Consider the following 18,073-nt stretch of genomic DNA (forward strand, 5'->3'; position numbering starts at 1 on the left):
CTACTCCTGGGTTAGTCGTTCTGCTCCATCTTGAGATTGGGGATGGGGCTAGGAAACACCACTCTTAACCACGACACCACGCTGGCTCATTTTATCTTCATCACAACAACCCTGTGAAGGAGATCAGGCTGCAAGTCAATGGCTGGCTCAAGGTCACCCAAGAAACTTTCAAGGCAGAGTGGGGGGTTCGAAACTGCATCTCTCCAGATCATAGTCCAACCAATACACCATACTGGCTCTTCTTGAACAAGGGTTGCCAAAACTGGCTGGGGAAATTCATGGATATCTGGTGGCATTGCCTGGGAAGGGAAGAGTTTGGGGAGAGAGTTCAGCGGGGATGCGATGCCATAGAGTCTGCCCTCTGAAGTCGCCATGCCCTCCAGGGAAACAGATTTCTGTTGCCTTAGGGTTGCCAGCTCTGGGTTGGAAAATACCTGGAGATTTTGGAGATGGAGCCTGAGGAGGGCGGAGTTTGGAGAGAGGAGGGACTTCAGTGCCATAGAGTCCAATTGCCAAAGCAGCTATCTTCTCCAGGGGAACAGATCGCTGTCTCCTGGAAATCAGTTGTAATGGCAGGAGATCTCCAGCCACCACCTGGAGGTTGTCAACCCTACTGTTGCCTGGAGATCTGTTGTAATTCTGGGAGAACTCCAGGCCCCGCCTGGAAGCTGGCAACCCTCTCTTAAACCAACCCTGCAGGGTGTCTGAAGGAACAGCGTGGACCAGTTCCGGCTGAAGCAGCCGGCACGGCGGCCGCAACAAAGGCCTGACTCCGAGCGCTGGCTGGAGACCCTTGTTTTAACAAGAGCCACCTGTCAGCGGAGCCGGCCGCTTCCCCTCACGGTTTGCCCAGTTTCTGCCTCCTCGGTGACCCCATCTATTCACCATCTGCCTCCAACTGTGATATATTGTGCTCTGCATCTATAGCTGCAAGGGAGGCTGGAACGGCCCACTTCCTGGGCCTGTCTAAACCTCCCTATCATTTCCTCGGCTGTCCTACCCATTCAGCCATGTTGGAGGCAGTTTTCCTATAAATTAGATGTCGTTCGTGGGCCTGCCTGATGTCTAAGCGTGCTTCCTTTTTTCTGTCCTAGACTTCCTAAATTTCTTCTTTTTTAAAAATAAAAGGTCAGAATTTATTACTGGGTTTCTCCTACACGCAATGAATCTCTTTGTTTTGATAGAGCCAACGCTTCACATTTCTCCTTTAGCTGCAATGTAAATAGGGTTGCCAGGTCCCTCTTCGCCACGGGCGGGAGGTTTTTGGGGAGGAGTTTGAGTAGGGCGGGGTTTGGAGAGGGGAGGGACTTCAATGTCACAGAGTTCGGCTTACCAGGTCCTGTTGGTCCATGGGCGGGAGGTTTCTTGGAGCGTGCAGTGAACGTGCGCGCCTGGCACGATGCGCCCGCACGTCTACATCGCTTCCGGTTTACTCAGAAGTGATGCAGACACTCTATCAATCTCGGCCGAAACTCTATGGAGTTTCGGCCAAAGTTGCTAGAGTTTCGGCCAAAGTTGCTAGAGTTTCGGCCAAAGTTGAGAAAAGAGCATCTGAGTAAACCCGGAAGCGATGTAGGCTCATTGGGTGTATGCGTGTGCCCGTGGTGCCCGCCGGCCCTCAGCTGGTCGGCAGGAAGCCCATGGATTGGCGGGATTTTACCTGCCACCACCCGGCACTTAGCAACCCTACACAGAGTCCAATTGCCAAAGCAGCCATTTTCTCCAGGTGGACTGATTTCTATCGGCTGGAGAACAGTTGTAATAGCAGGAGATCTTCTGCTATTACCTGGAGGTTGGCAACCCTAGTCATTAACCTTTGATCCAAAATATTTGTGCTGGTAAAACTGGCTGCTCTCCAGTTATGTTCTACTCAAACTAAAAAAAAAAAAAAAACCTCTGTCAAAACAGGATTATACCTGGATCCCTGTCTAGTTTTTATGAAGGATTCATGGTGATTATTGTTCTGATGCTACTAGGATTTACCGACACCACATCTCCATTACATGGTCATTGCACCTTGTTTGGAAGTCCAGCATCAATCCTTTTTTACTCTGGGGAGATCTACCTTCATAGACTTTGGTCTCAAGGAGTTTTTTGGCTTTGGCTATGGACATTGCTGATTTTCCTTTATATGTAGTTTGTGGATATATGCAACTTGTTCAATATATTGCATAAGCATTTTCTATATATTTTGTGTTTGGCACATTTTTTCAACTGCTGTTACTTTGTTACACTACCTGAAGGTTGGCAACCCTATCCCCAGGCCCCACCTGGAGGCTGACAATCCTGTACCGCTTCCCATGCGCCACAGCAGGATAGGGAATCCACTAATGTATCCAGGCTTTGGCCAGGAAAGGGCAGGGAACAAATAAAATAAAATCCCTGTCATTCATTTCCCAAAGAATGTATAGTTCAGCCCTTAAACCAAAGGAGGCCATGATATCTTTGCAAAACAGAGACAGATGATGTACCTTTTTCCTGACATGTGGGCCATAGAGCAATGTCAAGCACTAAGACTATCTATCAGGAACTGTATTTTAGATCTCTCAATTTCTCCATTGGAAGCACCAGTCTTTTAGTAAACCATTGTCCTTCTGGTCCGTGTATCTGTCTCTCTGTATGCCCACATTTCTATGTGGAACCTGAGAGCCAGGCAGCACAAACCTATATATGTTTACTCAGAAGTAAATGCTGCTCAGTGAGGCTTACTCCTAGGTAAGCGTGCATAAGATTGCAGCCTCAGTTGAGACAGGCCTTAGTCGAGAAAGACATGCAATTGTCTTGTACCACTGAGATAGGGACACTCCCTCAAACCAAATCCAGCAGTATTTCTTATTTCCAGCAAGCCATGTTCAGGAATGGGCTGCGTATGAGTCAGAAAAGGGAACCATGGTTCTGATCTTTTATTTCCCAAGTATAGGGCTGCCAACCGCCAGGTACTAGCTGAAGATCTCCTGCTATTACAACTGATCTCCAGCTGATATAGATCAGTTCACCTGGAGAAAATGGCTGCTTTGGCAATTGGACTCTGTGTAGGTATGAGCTGGCAGGTATGAGCTGGCTTCGCAGTCACTTCCTGAATGACGTTTCAGCGTGAAAAACTCAAAAAAAAATGTGGGGCACTTCAGCCTGGAACGCTCTGCTAATTACCAAGCATAAATGGCACAAGAGTAAATGGCCAATTTGGCAATTGGACTCTATGGCATTGAAGTCCCTCCCCTTTCCAAACCCTGCCCTCTTCAGGCCCCACCCCCAAAATCTCCAGGTATTTCCCAAACTGGAGCTGGCAACCCTATCTCCAGGTGACAGAGATCAGTTCACCTGGAGAAAATTGCCATTTTGGAAGGACGACATAGTGGCATTGTACATAGGGTTGCCAACCTCCAGGTACTAGCTGGAGATCTCCTGCTATTACAACTGGTTTCCAGCCGATAGAGATCAGTGCACCTGGAGAAAATGGCCGCTTTGGCAATTGGACTCTATGGCATTGAAGCCCCTCCCCAAACCCCGCCCTCCTCAGGCTCCGCCCCAAAAACTCCCTCCGGTGGAGAAGAGGGACCGGCAACCCTACTCAAGTAGGATTTTGTTTTTAAGCATCATGTGCAAGGCGGCCCTAAGATGTACCATTTCCTTCTCATCGGTGGCTTTAGCACATGAAAAAGTGCTGTGCTCGTTCCGTGCCTTTTTTTTTGTTTGTCATAAAGTGGTTATTTCCCCACATGGAGGCCGAAGCATAATGCACCCTTCAGAGCTCTCTAGGTCATTCATTCCCCCCTCCCCGTCCGCCTCTCCCTCCACTGTCATTTTAAGGATGATCCACAATGTGTGAACATCTCCCGCAACTGAGGCCTAATTACGTTTCTTAAGTGAGCGTGTTGCATTTCGCAGGAAGTCTTAAACGAGCACTTATGCCGAAATGCTCTTGAGTACGCCGCGGTGGATTTTAAGGCCTGCTACGTATCCTGAAGCCCGGGCTGAGCTGGTAGCGGTCTACTCCCACAAGTACTTTTAGCGCAGAGTTATTAGACCATTACGGCCTGCGATTGTCTTTTACTGCCTCTGATTTCGTCTGTTGTCAGACGTGAGGAAAGTGATGTGTAATCCGATCCAAAGGGCTCTTGTTTGTTTTAATCTACTGTTTTAATATATTATGGCTTCCTGCCCATTACGCTTCTCCTCCCGAAGAGATGGGCCCTGGAGTCATTTGGAACCATTTCATATATTGGCCGAAAGCGCAAAAGGCTCTTGATGGCCGCGGAGACCCTAAGAGCGAGAGCGGCCCGGGTTTGTCTTCCAGCTATTATGCAGACCAGAGATATGTGTGCGGTGGAGTCTGGTAATGGGGCTTAGAGGAGCCCCTCCGCGGATTGCATAATGCATGACGGCTGTGGGGCTTGAGTGATGAGGCAGGCTTCCCTAAGGAGGTCCGCTTGCGGGTGGAGGTGCAAATCCCTCCTCGAGCCTCTCCCAAAACGGTCTTTTATTCGTGCCTTGGTGCAGCTTTCGGCTTGCCTGGGTCACGCTTCCCGGCATAAATTGCACTTCCCTTCGGCTCTGACCTGCCAAGGCCTCTTCCCGGAGAGGCTTCAAAACATAGGCCGGGCTAGGCTGCGCTATTCCTTGTTCCTCTTCTGCAGTGTTTCCAACGGAGGCATCGCTAGAAATGGGGAAGGGGGGGGAGCAAAGGAATTGTGCAGGGAAACATTCCCATCTGGCCACTGGAAATCTTATTCAGCCCCCGAGTGCTGGCGCAAGTGCACATGGCCATGTTTATTTTAAATGCCTTTCCCCCCTTTTGCATAGGGTTGCCAACCTTCAGGTAGTTAGCAAAAAGAAGCACCTAATGCTAAATAGACTAGCTCTGAGAAAAAATAGTATTCGGCTCACACTAATAATGCAAAAGTGTGATATTATTATATACAAATACAAGAAGCCAACAATAATGGAGATACATGCAACGAACTATATACAAGGATAAAGTGTAGCTAATAAGCTACTCATACAGATGGTTAGTTTCAATCTAGAAAGTCCTTTGAAGGTAAGTACAATGACTTTTCTATTTCTTTCTTCTAGAAGGATAACGAAACTGAAGCATAGATGCAGCTGGACAGCTGGGGAGCGCCTTCCGGATGACTTCCATGCCCTCGCTGTCTAGAAGACAGCTTCTTCAGCCAATAGCCTCAATAAAGTAGTTTTTCCTTCAATAAACAATAAATATTCCTAGCTTGTATGTCTCTCCAGTTTGGGAAATACCTGGAGATTTTGGGGGTGGAGCCTGAAGAGGGCAGGGTTTGGAAAGGGGAGGGACTTCAATGCCATAGAGTCCAATTGCCAAAGTGGCCATTTACTCTTGTGCCATTTATGCTTGGTAATTAGCAGAGCGTTCCAGGCTGAAGTGCCCCACATATTTGTTTGAGTTTTTCACGCTGAAACGTCATTCAGGAAGTGACTGCGAAGCCAGCTCATACCTGCTTGGCATTTCTTAAGAGCCCATTTAACTCGACCTTTTGTGCTCTGCCCCCACACCAAAGCATTTACTGAAAGACCCACATAGGGTTTCCAGCTCTGGGTTGGGAAATACCTGGAGATTTGGGGGGTACAGCCTGAGGAGGGTGAGGTTTGGGGAGGGAAGGGACTTCAATGAAGTATAATTGCCATACATTATACACTTCCAAAGTGGCCGTTTTCTCCATGTAAGCTGATCCCTGTCGCCTGGAGATCAGCTGTAATAGCAGGAGATCTCCAGCCACCACATGGAGGTTGGCAACCCTAGCATGAACCCAATTTGTTAATTCTGCAGAGCCATAAAGTTTAAAAGCTTGCTAAAAAAAAGTTCACTCCCTGCCAGAAATTTTATTAGTCTTTAAAATGCTACTGGACTCTTGCTCTTTTCTATTGCTAAAAAAAAAAACTATCCCAAATTGTTGAATTCTTTACACAACATCCATTTCATTGTGGTGCTGTGTTTGCGTGGAACGCAGAACCCCCTTTTTCTGGTAAATCAATACCTGCAAGTCTCTAAGCATTTGGAAATAGCTGATCACACCTCCATATGCTTATACCAGCATGGGTATCATTTATGCGGCGGTTCCTTTTTCCTCAAGGTCAAAACTGGCGTTTTTTGTTTCCTTATTTTAAAAAAAGAGAAAAGGAAGAAAGCGCTTTAATTTGAAATAATCATGCAAGATCTTGTCGGGTCAAAAAGCATCAAGACTAAGGCAAGGTCATCGGAACAGACTGATTGCACAAAGTGAAGTTAATCTGGTTGGCACTGAATGTAAAATGTTAATGGAGAATGGAGTATAAATGTCATGACCTTAAACTGATAGAAACAACAGTATGACAGAAATGTAATTTTTGTCTTAGGAGGTTTTTTTTTATATTATTGATGTTTGCCAGCCAAGAGGGAAAGACATTTCCAGTGTGGTGAATGAATGCTTCCCCCCACCCCAATGATCCTTGATAGTGTTCATAAAAATTATATTTACCACATAATTTCTGCCCTAACCAATTTAAAGTATACTGAAAGATGAATTGGAAAGGGAGGATAATACCCCTCCCTTAAAAGGACTTTGTGTCCATAATAGGAAATGGGTAGAGACGAGTTCATGTGGGGTAGCGTCTTTAAAAATTATAAATGTTGGGGAGAGAGAGAGAATTTTCAGCCTTTCTCATTGACAAGTAATAGGTTTGGGTCCAACCCCCCTTAAAAAAAAAAAGGATTTTTTTATACACAATGTATAATTAAACTATGGAATCTCACGGTCCCAAACGGTGGTGCCGGAACAATTTGTGATGCTGGGTCTTGTGATTCTCCCCTCCCCCATGTTATTTTTAAAATGTATGGGCAGCTGCTGGAAGGCTGCAGTCTCAGAGTCCTTGTATCTCCCCCCCCATGGGTGGGAAAACAGCTGGGGGGATTATTTTGATTGGTTGCTCTTTGTCTAGCCTTCTATGCATGGGGGGGGGGGGAAACCCCAAGCCATTAAAGGGAAAGAATCACTTATGGAACTGGGCATCAGGTGAAGTTTGAACCTCAAATGGCTTTAGGGAGAAATTCATGCTAGGTCTACAGATAGGCGTTTGTTGTGATGGCACTGGCTCCCTCTGCTTCCGAATACAAGAGATAATGGTCACTTAGGCATGGGAGTTTTACCTGAGGTTCCTTGCTTGCTGGACCCACTCTTTCCTGTTGGGAATCTGTGCACCAGCAGTCTCCAAGCTCAAATGAAGTCCCCGCCCCTTTAAATGCTGCGTTGTAATTGGCAGAGTTTACTGTGAGAGAAAATCCCCCCCCCCAAAAAAAACCCAATTGGTACATAAAAAAGCATTTTAAGAACAAAAAATGGAGCATTCTGAAATGGGGGGGGGGGAATCCAAGTCTCAGTTTTAAAAAGGCTTTCTTCTGCTCAGAAAGAGCTCCGAGGAAGCAGGAAGCATTTGAATCCCCGCCTCTTTACATGCTGCTTTGTAGCTGGCTGTGAGAGAAACCAAGCTTGCGTGTCCCGCTCTTTGCCTAATGCACGGAGATGTCACCTGGGCTGAGCTCAGGGGAGAGGGAAGAATTGCGTTAATAGAGGGACGGGAAGCCCTGGGATTTGTGAGGGCTGGCAGTGAGGTCATCTCTAAGCTCAAATGAAGTCCCCGCCCCTTTAAATGCTGCGTTGTAATTGGCAGAGTTTACTGTGAGAGAAAATCCCCCCCCCAAAAAAAAACCCAATTGGTACATAAAAAAGCATTTTAAGAACAAAAAATGGAGCAATCTGAAATGGGGCGGGGAATCCAAGTCTCAGTTTTAAAAAGGCTTTCTTCTGCTCAGAAAGAGCTCCGAGGAAGCAGGAAGCATTTGAATCCCCGCCTCTTTACATGCTGCTTTGTAGCTGGCTGTGAGAGAAACCAAGCTTGCGTGTCCCGCGCTTTGCCTAATGCACGGGGATGTCACCTGGGCTGAGCTCAGGGGAGAGGGAAGAATTGCGTTAATAGAGGGACGGGAAGCCCTGGGATTTGTGAGGGCTGGCAGTGAGGTCATCTCTAATGGAGGGAAAACTCATGCATAACTCCAAGGAACAACCAAGACAGACCGGGGGCAAATGTGAGTGAAAGTAACCATGTATAAACAACCAAGGTGGAGAGGATGTTGCTTCTTCGTGGCCTGTTTGTGAGCTTCTCAAAGAGATCTGACTGGCCACCATTGGAGACAGGATACTAGGTTGGGTGGACCCTTGGTCTGATCCGGCAGAACTCTTCCTATGATATTGCTTATCTGTTGTTGGCGTTTGGGGGGGTGGGAAACTAGATTGCTAGCAAAACTGAAGGAACCAACATTTGTAATCCTAAACAGAATTATGCCCTTCTAAGCCTACTGACTTCATAGGATTTAGAAGGATAGAACTGATTTAGGATAGCGCTGTTAATAACCGGGCTCACAATATCCATGTAATTGTCTAGCCATCAACTAAACATCATGCTAAATAATGTGCTAAATAACGGGCATGCTTATCTCATGTACAACCTGCATGGGAAGGCTATTAAAAAATTCTCTCCTTCTCTTTTCACAATTAATTTCGACTCCAGTGGCATCTTAGAGACCAAAAAGATTTTCAAGGTATAAGCTTTCGAGAGTCAAAGCTCCCTTTGTAACGTCGCTTGGTCTTTAAGAAGCTCCTGGACTTGAATCTAACTGTTCTACTTCAGACCAACACAGCTATCCTTTGAAACTTTTTACAATTAATGTTTTCCTGCATACCTGGAGAACTCTGTGTGAGACAGGATGCTGAACTAGATGGACCACTGGTCTGATCCAGCAGGGCTCTTCCTAGGTTCTTCTTAAATGAAGCATGGGATATGATGAGCATGAAATCTTTCAGGCTGCGTTAAATTAGGAGGCCACTGCTACCACCACCCCTCCCAGTGGAGTGAGCGAATAGCTTAATGGTAGGTAAAAAGTCAAGAGGAGAAGGTTCTCCTTGCTCACAGTATTTCCATTCTGTGAAAAGCCAAACCGGCAGACTTTCTGCCTGCAACGAAGCTGCAAAATGCTTTGCAGGTCTGCCAAAAAAAGAGAAGAAAAAGTAATTAAAGGTTGTGTGCGATAAGTCCACGTGGTGAAATGGTTAGAGCGCTGGACTAAGATCTGGGCGACCCAGGTTTGAACCCCCACACTGCTGTGGAAGTTTGCTTGGTGACTAGGGTTGCCAATCTCCAGGTACTAGCTGGAGATCTCCTGCTATTACAACTGATCTCCAGCTGATAGAGATCAGTTTACCTGGAGAAAATGGCCGCTTTGACTATTGGACTCTATGGCATTGAAGTAGGGTTGCCAGCTCCAGGTTGGGAAATGCTGGAAGTTTTGGGGGCGGAACCTGAGGAGGGCAGGGTTTGGGGAGGAGAGGGACTTCAATACCATAGAGTCCAATTGCCAATGCGGCCATTTTCTCCAGGTGAACTGATCTATATCAGCTGGAGATCAGTTGTAATAGCAGGAGATCTCCAGCTAGTACCTGGAGGTTGACAATCCTACTTTGAAGTCCCTCCCCTCCCCAAACCCCGCCCTCCTCAGGCTCCACCCCAAAAACCTCCCACCAGTGGCAAAGCGGGACCTGGCAATCCTATTGGTTACCTTTCTCAACCTAACCTACCTGACAAGGTTGTTGTTGTTGTGAGGATCAAATAGAGGAAGTTGTTGTAAGCTGCTTTGAGACCATCAGGAATGAAGAAATGAAGGCTCTGGATCTTTGCGTGTCCTCCTACAAATGCCTGATTATCCAGGTACTAAGTGACATGCAGGATGTATGTTGTCTGCTAGCATGTAATAGCTGGTTTTCTATGTTTAAATCACTTTGTGGTTGTGGCAGCACGGAAAGCCTTTCACGTGAGTCAGCTTTTAAATACATACATTGTGGGAAGACTAATTAGACTCCAAAGTCTTAGTACTAAGTGGTTTATAATGACAACCGATATAAAGAAGCCTATAAACATCCCGGAAAGATTTTCTGTCCAATCTCTTGTCTCTCTGCAGGCAAAGGAGATATATTTTTCTTCTAAGGTTGCCCCATTCGTTTTTTCTTGACAAAGAATCTGGGAAGCAAACGGGCCACTTTTCGCAGAGCAGTGCATCTGTTCTTAGCATCACACAATCTTGGTGGCTGTGCTTTGGAAGGATACATTTTGCGGAAGGCATGCTTTGCATTAAGATAGGTACCAAGTTTGGTCCATAGCATCTCTCACTAGCCTGAGGAAGGCCTAAGAGAAGCGCTGCCAATCAAATATTGGGATAGATGGGAAGGAGAAAAAGAAGTTGGTTTTTATATGCCAACTTTCTCTACCACTTAAGGAAAAATCAAACCGGCTTACAATCACCCTCCCTTCCCCTCCCCACAACAGACACCCTGTGAGGTAGGTGGGTGGGCTGAGAGAGCTCTAAGAGAGCTGTGACTAGCCCAAGGTCTCCCAGCTGGCTTCATGTGTAGGAGTGGGGAAATTAACCCTGTTCACCAGATTAGCGTCTGTTGCTCACGTGGAGGAATGGGGAATTAAACCCGGTTCTCCAAATTAGAGTCCACCGCTCCAAACCACTGCTCTTAACCACTATACCATGCTAGATCAGACCAGTGGTCCATCTAGTCCAGCATCCTGTCTCACACAGTGGCCAACCAGCACCCCTGGAGGGCCAACAAAGGGGGCATAGAGGCTGAGGCATTCCCATAATGTTTATTTTTAAAGGGAATTTGTAAATTGCCTTCTAGCACTGCCATTCAGAGGTTTGCTGCCTCTGCATGTGGAGGGCACCTTTATAAATTGCAACAATTCTTGCAGATATTTCCTGCTTTTACTGAATTGTCTTATACCTTGTAGTCTACTTTCTGTACTGTACAATTTATATTATACCTCATTGTTGTCCACATTGTTCTCTGGCAACCCAATCCTAACAGGGTGGTGTAGGGTTGCCAACCTCCAGGTACTGCTGGAGAAAAGAGGCACTAGGTACTTATACGGGAATCGGGAACAAAATAAAGTACCAAACAACGACTGGAATGCAAACACAGATTTAGTGCAGATTTAGTGCAAGTGAGACATCAGTGCAGAAAGTGAAACAATGACAAACATCACAATACAATTTTAGAATACATTGCTCCCAACGGAGTCTTCAATGAGAACGTCTAAGACTCTTTGCAATGGTCCCAAGGACTTCATATAAGAAGCAAAAAGCAGAACAGGTCAGATCGTAGTCGAAACGCAGTCCGGATTAACTTGACGTTTTCACCACCGCAAAGGCGGCTTCATCAGCAATTCTGTTCGGTATCAGGAGACAAGGCTCCTAAATAAAACTCCTGCAGCTAAGCCACATAAAGCAAACGTGGCTCTTGACTCATGGGGATGTCTCACTACGATTCCTTGAGGAGGCTGAAGGAGTTTCTCAGTCCTGCTTCTTATATGAAGTCCTTGGGACCATTGCAAAGAGTCTTAGACGTTCTCATTGAAGACTCCGTTGGGAGCAATGTATTCTAAAATTGTATTGTGATGTTTGTCATTGTTTCACTTTCTGCACTGATGTCTCACTTGCACTAAATCTGCACTAAATCTGTGTTTGCATTCCAGTCGTTGTTTGGTACTTTATTTTGTTCCCGATTCCCCAACCTCCAGGTACTAGCTAGAGATCTCCTGCTATTACAACTGATCTCCAGCCGATAGAGATCAGTTCACTTGGAAAAAATGTCCGCTTTGGCAATTGGACTCTATGGCATTGAAGTCCTTCCCCAAACCCTGCCCTCCTCAGGCTTTGCCCCAAAAACCTCCTGCCGGTGATGAAGAGGGACCTGGCATCCCTAGGGTGGTGGTTAAGGAGTGCCTGGGGATGGTGCAGCAATTCTGAAGAAAAAGCAATTTTGAAGAAAACTTTTAGCAGGTGTTACTTGGCACCTGCAAAAAGGGCGTATTTAGAAAATACATTAAAAAAAACCAGGGCTACTTCCATTTTTCTTGGGGTGGGGGCAGGGCCCTCCAGCCTGAATTTCCCTGCTCCTGACCCATCCTATGTACTTCTCTGGGGTCAGTGCTAGTGCCCTAAAGGGAGCCATAGAAAGTTGGTGTTCATTTTTCAGGGGATAGATGAATGGGCCTCATTTCTCTTCCTGCGCTCAGATTAAGTTATCGTCTTGCATGGGCGGCAAAATTAATGAATTCAACCACGTCAGATGACAGGCTGGGGAAACGCATTTTAATGTTCCCATGCATTAAACCCCACTCTGCAAGCAGCAAACTAGTACTGCAGGGAGCGAAGTGATAAGGTAGTATTTTTATTTGCAGGGAATTTTTTTTTTAACCATCCAAAAATGATACTCCCATTTGCCACGTGAAATGGCACAGTCCACTCTGCCAAGTCATTCTGTGGTATGTAAGACCTGATTTACTGGGGAGAGGCAGCTTTGTACCAGCTCCTTTAAACCACACTACTAGGGTCGCCAACCTCCAGGTAGTAGCTGGAGATCTCCCGCTATTACAACTGATCTCCAGCCAATTAGGATCAGTTCGCCTGGAGAAAATGGCCGCTTTGGCAATTGGACTCTATAGCATTGAAGTCCCTTCCTCCCCAAACCCCATCCTCCTCACGCCCCGCCCCAAAATCTCCAGGTATTTTCTCAGCCCGGAGCTGGCAACCCTACACACCACATCCTGAGCAAAGCAGCTCCCCCACCCTCCAGTGTTCTTCGTTAGCATGCTAACATGCAAGAGGTATCGATCTCCGGTGCGCAAAGGAAACTGTTTTGCACGGGTGGTATCCCACATTAAACGAGATGCTGAGCCCATGGAAAGTCCCCTCCCCCCATCCCAGCCAGCATCACCTTTGAATCAGACCTAAAATGATCAAAAGGGATGCTCTTAGTCCGAGCCTAAAATCGTTCCCAGTGGGATGAATACAGGGGAGGGTAATTAATACAGAGAATTGGCCCCGTCGATAATTGCTCCTTCAAATCCCCTCGATGGCCCTATGATTAGTTCTGGTCACCCACTCCAGAGAGATTGTGGAGTGGCTTCCCAGGGTTTAGTCAAGTGGCTCTCGAATGACAATTGGTTACAGCTGGTTGAGCTGCCCTCCATATTTGTTATCTGTGCTTATCGCAAGGTCAAGCTGAATACACTTTCTGACAACCGGAGTCGCAAATGGATGCTTCCTGCTGCTGGGCTAATAGAACGCCACAAAGCCAGATGGGCGAACAGAGCCAGCAAGAGCAATTTCGGACCTCGTTGCAATTATTTCTCAGGAGCTCTTGTATCTAGCTATCCATCTATCACGTTCTTACCTCCGGCGAGGGTTGCCAACCTCCAGGTAGTAGCTGGAGATCGCCTGCTATGACAACTGATCTGCAGCTGATAGAGATCAGTTCACCTGGAGAAAACGGCCACTTTGGCGATTGGGCTCTATGGCACCGAAGTCCCTCCCCTCCCCAAACCCCGTCTGCCTCAGGCTGTGCCCCAATAACCTCCCGCTGGTGGCAAAGAGGGACCTGGCAATCCTACCTCGGGCCCTTCCTCTAATAGGGTTGCCAGGTCCCTCTTCGCCACCAACGGGAGGTTTTTGGGGCAGAGCCTGAGGAGGGCAGGGTTTGAAGAGGGGAGGGACTTCAATGCCATAGAGTCTAATTGCCAAAGCGGCCATTTTCTCCAGGTGCACTGATCTCTATCGGCTGTAGATCAGCTGTAACAGCAGGAGATCTCCAGCTACTACCTGGAGGTTGGCAACCCTATCCTCTAAGGAACTGAAGGCAGCCAATGTGACCCTCCCCTCTGCTCAGTGTTTATCCTCACGACAGCCTTATGAAAGGTAGAAAGCTGAGATGGAGCACAATTTCCCCCACGGTGTCCAGTGACTTGCGTTATCTGGGTGAAAATTTGAACCTGGGTCTCCAGTTCAATGCATATCACGCTAGCTCAGGAGAGCCAGCCTGGTACAGTGGTTAATGTGTCACACGAGGACTGGGGAGTGCAGCCTTTCTTGAGCTTGTTGTAGGCACCTTTAGCATTCTGACACAGGCTGGTGGGCGCAACCACAAAAAGGCTGACACAAGAGGTGGTGCCAACCAAAAAATGACTGCCCCAGGAGGCAGAGCCAGACATATACACAGCAGAAACCCAAGTCTAGGGGGTAAGAGGATTAATTAAAAAAAAAAAAAACACCCTAGGAAAGAGGAGTGAGAGAAAACAATGCCAGCACTGGGGGCAGTTGCCACAGAAGCATTATTTTAATGTGGTTAAAAGCGGTGGTTTGGAGCGGTGGACTCTAATCTGAAGAACCACGTTTGATTCCCCACTCCTCCACATGAGTGGCGGACTATAATCTGGTGAACCGGGTTGGTTTCCCCACTCCTGCCCATGAAGCCTGCTGGGTGAGATTGGGCTGGTCACAATTCTCTTATTTTATTTTATTTTATTTTATTACATTTCTACCCCGCTCTCCCCAACCCGAAGGTTGGGCTCTTAGAGCTCCCAGCCCCACCTACCTCACAGGGGAGGGGAAGGGAAGGTGATTGTAAGCCGGTTGGGTTCTTCCTTAAGTGGTAGAAAAAGTCGGCATATAAAAACCAACTCCTACTCCTACTCCCCTCCTACTCCTCTTCCTTCTTCCATTGACGTCAAGGGCCATTTTTGCATGGTCAGTTTAGATGCTCGCTCAAAGCTTTTTCTGTTTCTGAAAATCTTAATCCCTTCACGTGGTTGCTATTTGTATCCCGTGAAGGGATTAAGATTTTCCGAAACAGAAAAATGGAAGCTATAAGAGCTTATATTGAAAAGTATCCAACTTAAATGGATAATTGTAAGTAATATATATATATATATTAATAGCATCTTGATAACATTGATATGAGATTATGATGTATTATTATTCACATGTTGTACAGAAACGGGACTGAGGAAGATTGGAAAGAATTGAAACGATCGCATCCCTGTTTATCTTTCTGCAATTGAAGACTTCAACCTCGGAGTGATTGTAACTGTACTTGTAATTTGTATTTCAATTGGCTGTGTAGCGAATTGTTACTTTGAATACACTATTGTTATGATGGATAGTCAGTAGCATATTTCTGCACTACCTGGAGGTTGGCAACCCTACTGGGGTCGCCATAAGTCGGCTGCGACTCGATGGCACAAAACTACGCCTGCGTTTGCGTATGTGTTCTGTGTGCTGTCTTTCCATTTCTGCTGGTTAGAGTGAAGAGGAAAATTGTTCTCTTTGAATGCTTTTGCTTTTAAAGAGAGCTCCGAAAGACAAAGGGAAAGTTCACTCCTAAGTGCTTTCTCTTGTTGATGGACTCGCGGCTCATCTACCCTCTGCATGAGGCCACCCAAGACAAATATGAGACTTTCCCCTGGCAGAGTAAAGGGAAGGTCACTGGAACCCACGGTCAGAATGCCTGCAACTCACCTAGAGGAAAATATAAATGTATTTTTTTTAAAAAAAACCCCACAGAGAATGGTTTCATTCTAGCACCAGCTCCCCTTTTAGCATATCCATATGACAGACTTTCAACTGGTTTTGCGGGCATTCCCGCTTCTTAGCTTTGAGGGAGACAGGCAGTCCTGGGGGGCTCTCACTTAGGCCATTTATTCATGGAAGGTTTTGCATTGGATTTGCCACTCTATAGATGCACATTTTCTCCATCTGAATTCTCAAAACTCTGCAGGGGGGATTATTGTTGAGTTTTGAGAATATGGATGGGGAAAAGTGCATCTAAAGAGTGGCAAATCCAATGCAAAACCTTCCATGAATAAATGGCCTTAGAGAGTTTTGACCAAGCCCTCAGCTAGGTTTGCCAGCCTCCAGGTAGTCAGCACAGGAGCAAATGAATATAACAAAGTGCAAATATTTATATAAATTGCCACAACATATAACATAGAGTCACAACTATATACTTATATACTTATTGAACAAACAACCTAAATTATCTATACTATGTACAATGTATATTACAACAATCAAGTTGGAACGAACCAGACTTGAAAATTCAAAGTATCGGTATAGTCCTTAGGTTATATTCACAAGGATGTCTTTGGTTCCTCTTCAAACTTTAAATGGTGTTACTGACGTTGCCATGAGATGATGCCAAAAATTGAATTTTCAAGTCTGGTTTGTTCCAACTTGATTGCTGTAATATACATTGTACATAGTAGGATAGATAATTTAGGCTGTTTGTTCAATAAGTATATAGTTGTGACTCTATGTTATATGTTGTAGCAATTTATATAAATATTTGCACTTTATTATATTCATTCGCTCCTGTGCTGATTTCCAAACCCTTTAGGTATATGCACAGTGGTGTCTTTTTTCTTTCCTCCAACCTCCAGATAGTAGCTGGAGATCTCCTGCTATTACAGTTGATCTCCAGACAATAGAGATCAGTTCCCCTGGAGAAAATGGCCGCTTTGGCAATTGGACTCTGTGGCATTGAAGTCCCTCCCCTCCCCAAATCCGGCTCCCATAAAAAATGGACCTAACCATCTTGTGTACAGGTGGGATCCATCATCCCTCTGCTATATTTATTTATTGTATTTATTTAATTCATTTGTATTCCCCTTTTCTCCCCAAATGGGGACCCAAACCAGCTTGCATTGTTCCCCTCTCCTCCATTTTATCCTCACAACAACCCTGTGGGGTAGGTTAGGCTGAGGGTGTGTGATTGGCCCAAGGTCACCTAGCATGCTTTTATGGCACCAGTGGGGATTTGAACCCAGGACTCTTAACCACCACACCACCCTGGCTCCATGCTATATGCCTCTGTTGCATGTGATATAGCAATGTAAAAGCTCTTAAAATGTTGAAAAGTGCTATCAGAGTAGTAAATAATACTGCTGAGATGTTGGCTGACTTAAATGTGGCAAGTTTCGCATCACCTGGCACTCGATGATAGAAGTCAGCGGTCCTGAATCGCCAGCATTTGAAATGTCACATCCTTGAGCTAATGGGAGGACCTGTTTTGCAATCACTCTGAATTCTGAAGGAGGCAGAAAGACAGAGTTGTGACTACCTAAAAGGGAAGCAACCTTTCAGACAGCATGCTTTCTTTGGGATCTGCTGCATGTTTAGTGTTTGTGCTGCCTGCTTTAGCAGTCTGCTTTCTTCCAATATGCTCGACTTGAACACATGAAGCTGCCTTATCCTGAATCAGACTATTGGTCCATTAAAGTCAGTATCGTCTAGTGTGTCACTATTGTCCGCTGTGGCAGCGGCTCTCCATGGTCTCAGGTTGAGCTCTTTCACATCAACTACTGCCTAGTCCTTTTGACTAGAGATGCCAGGGATTGAACCCTGGGACCTTCTGCATGCCAAGCAGATGCTCTACCACTGAGCCACAGCAAGTTTGCTGACATCAGGACAGCCCTAAGAGTCCTAAAAAAACAGCAAGTGCTCTTCAGTGTTAGGACTGATTTTGCATGTGGCGCTCCATTTTGTAGGAGTAGGTTCTTGATGCAATCACTTCATATGTTCCCAGCTCTACACATGTCTATATAATGTCGTGAACATGGTTCATATTTCTGTGGGGCTCCAATTCTTAAGTGGTGCTTCGAGTATTTCCTTTTATTCTCTGCAGTGTTAAGGAATGATCTGTTTAAAGAATGTTTTGTTCACATGGAACATTTCATGAGAATGGAACAGTCCTTACGTTTGTGGAGGCCCATATGTGCATTATAGCCATACGATGTACACAGAAGTTCACTGAACTGAGATGCATAGTTCCTGATTCTCTACAATCTCTGCCCCTGCCGTGTATCTCTGCTCCTAACTCAAAAAAAGGTCCCCGTTAAAGCATCTCTTTGCAGAAGGGGGGGGTAGCCGTTTCCTCATTTATTCAACTTTGACAAGCCGTATGTGTTTTTTCTTTTATTTTTCACATCAAGAACTATAAATTAAGACTTTGACACATATACAGTAATTTGTTATTAAGGTAAAGGATGTCTGTTGGCACAAATAATTGAGTAAAAACCATTTAATAATAAAAATAACATTCATTCTGTAGCTACTTTATTTGTCTGGAACACTCGATTTAACATATCACCTTCACAAAAGAAAATTAAAAAA

Source organism: Euleptes europaea, chromosome 4, assembly GCF_029931775.1.
Source record: "Euleptes europaea isolate rEulEur1 chromosome 4, rEulEur1.hap1, whole genome shotgun sequence".
NCBI lineage: Eukaryota > Metazoa > Chordata > Lepidosauria > Squamata > Sphaerodactylidae > Euleptes > Euleptes europaea.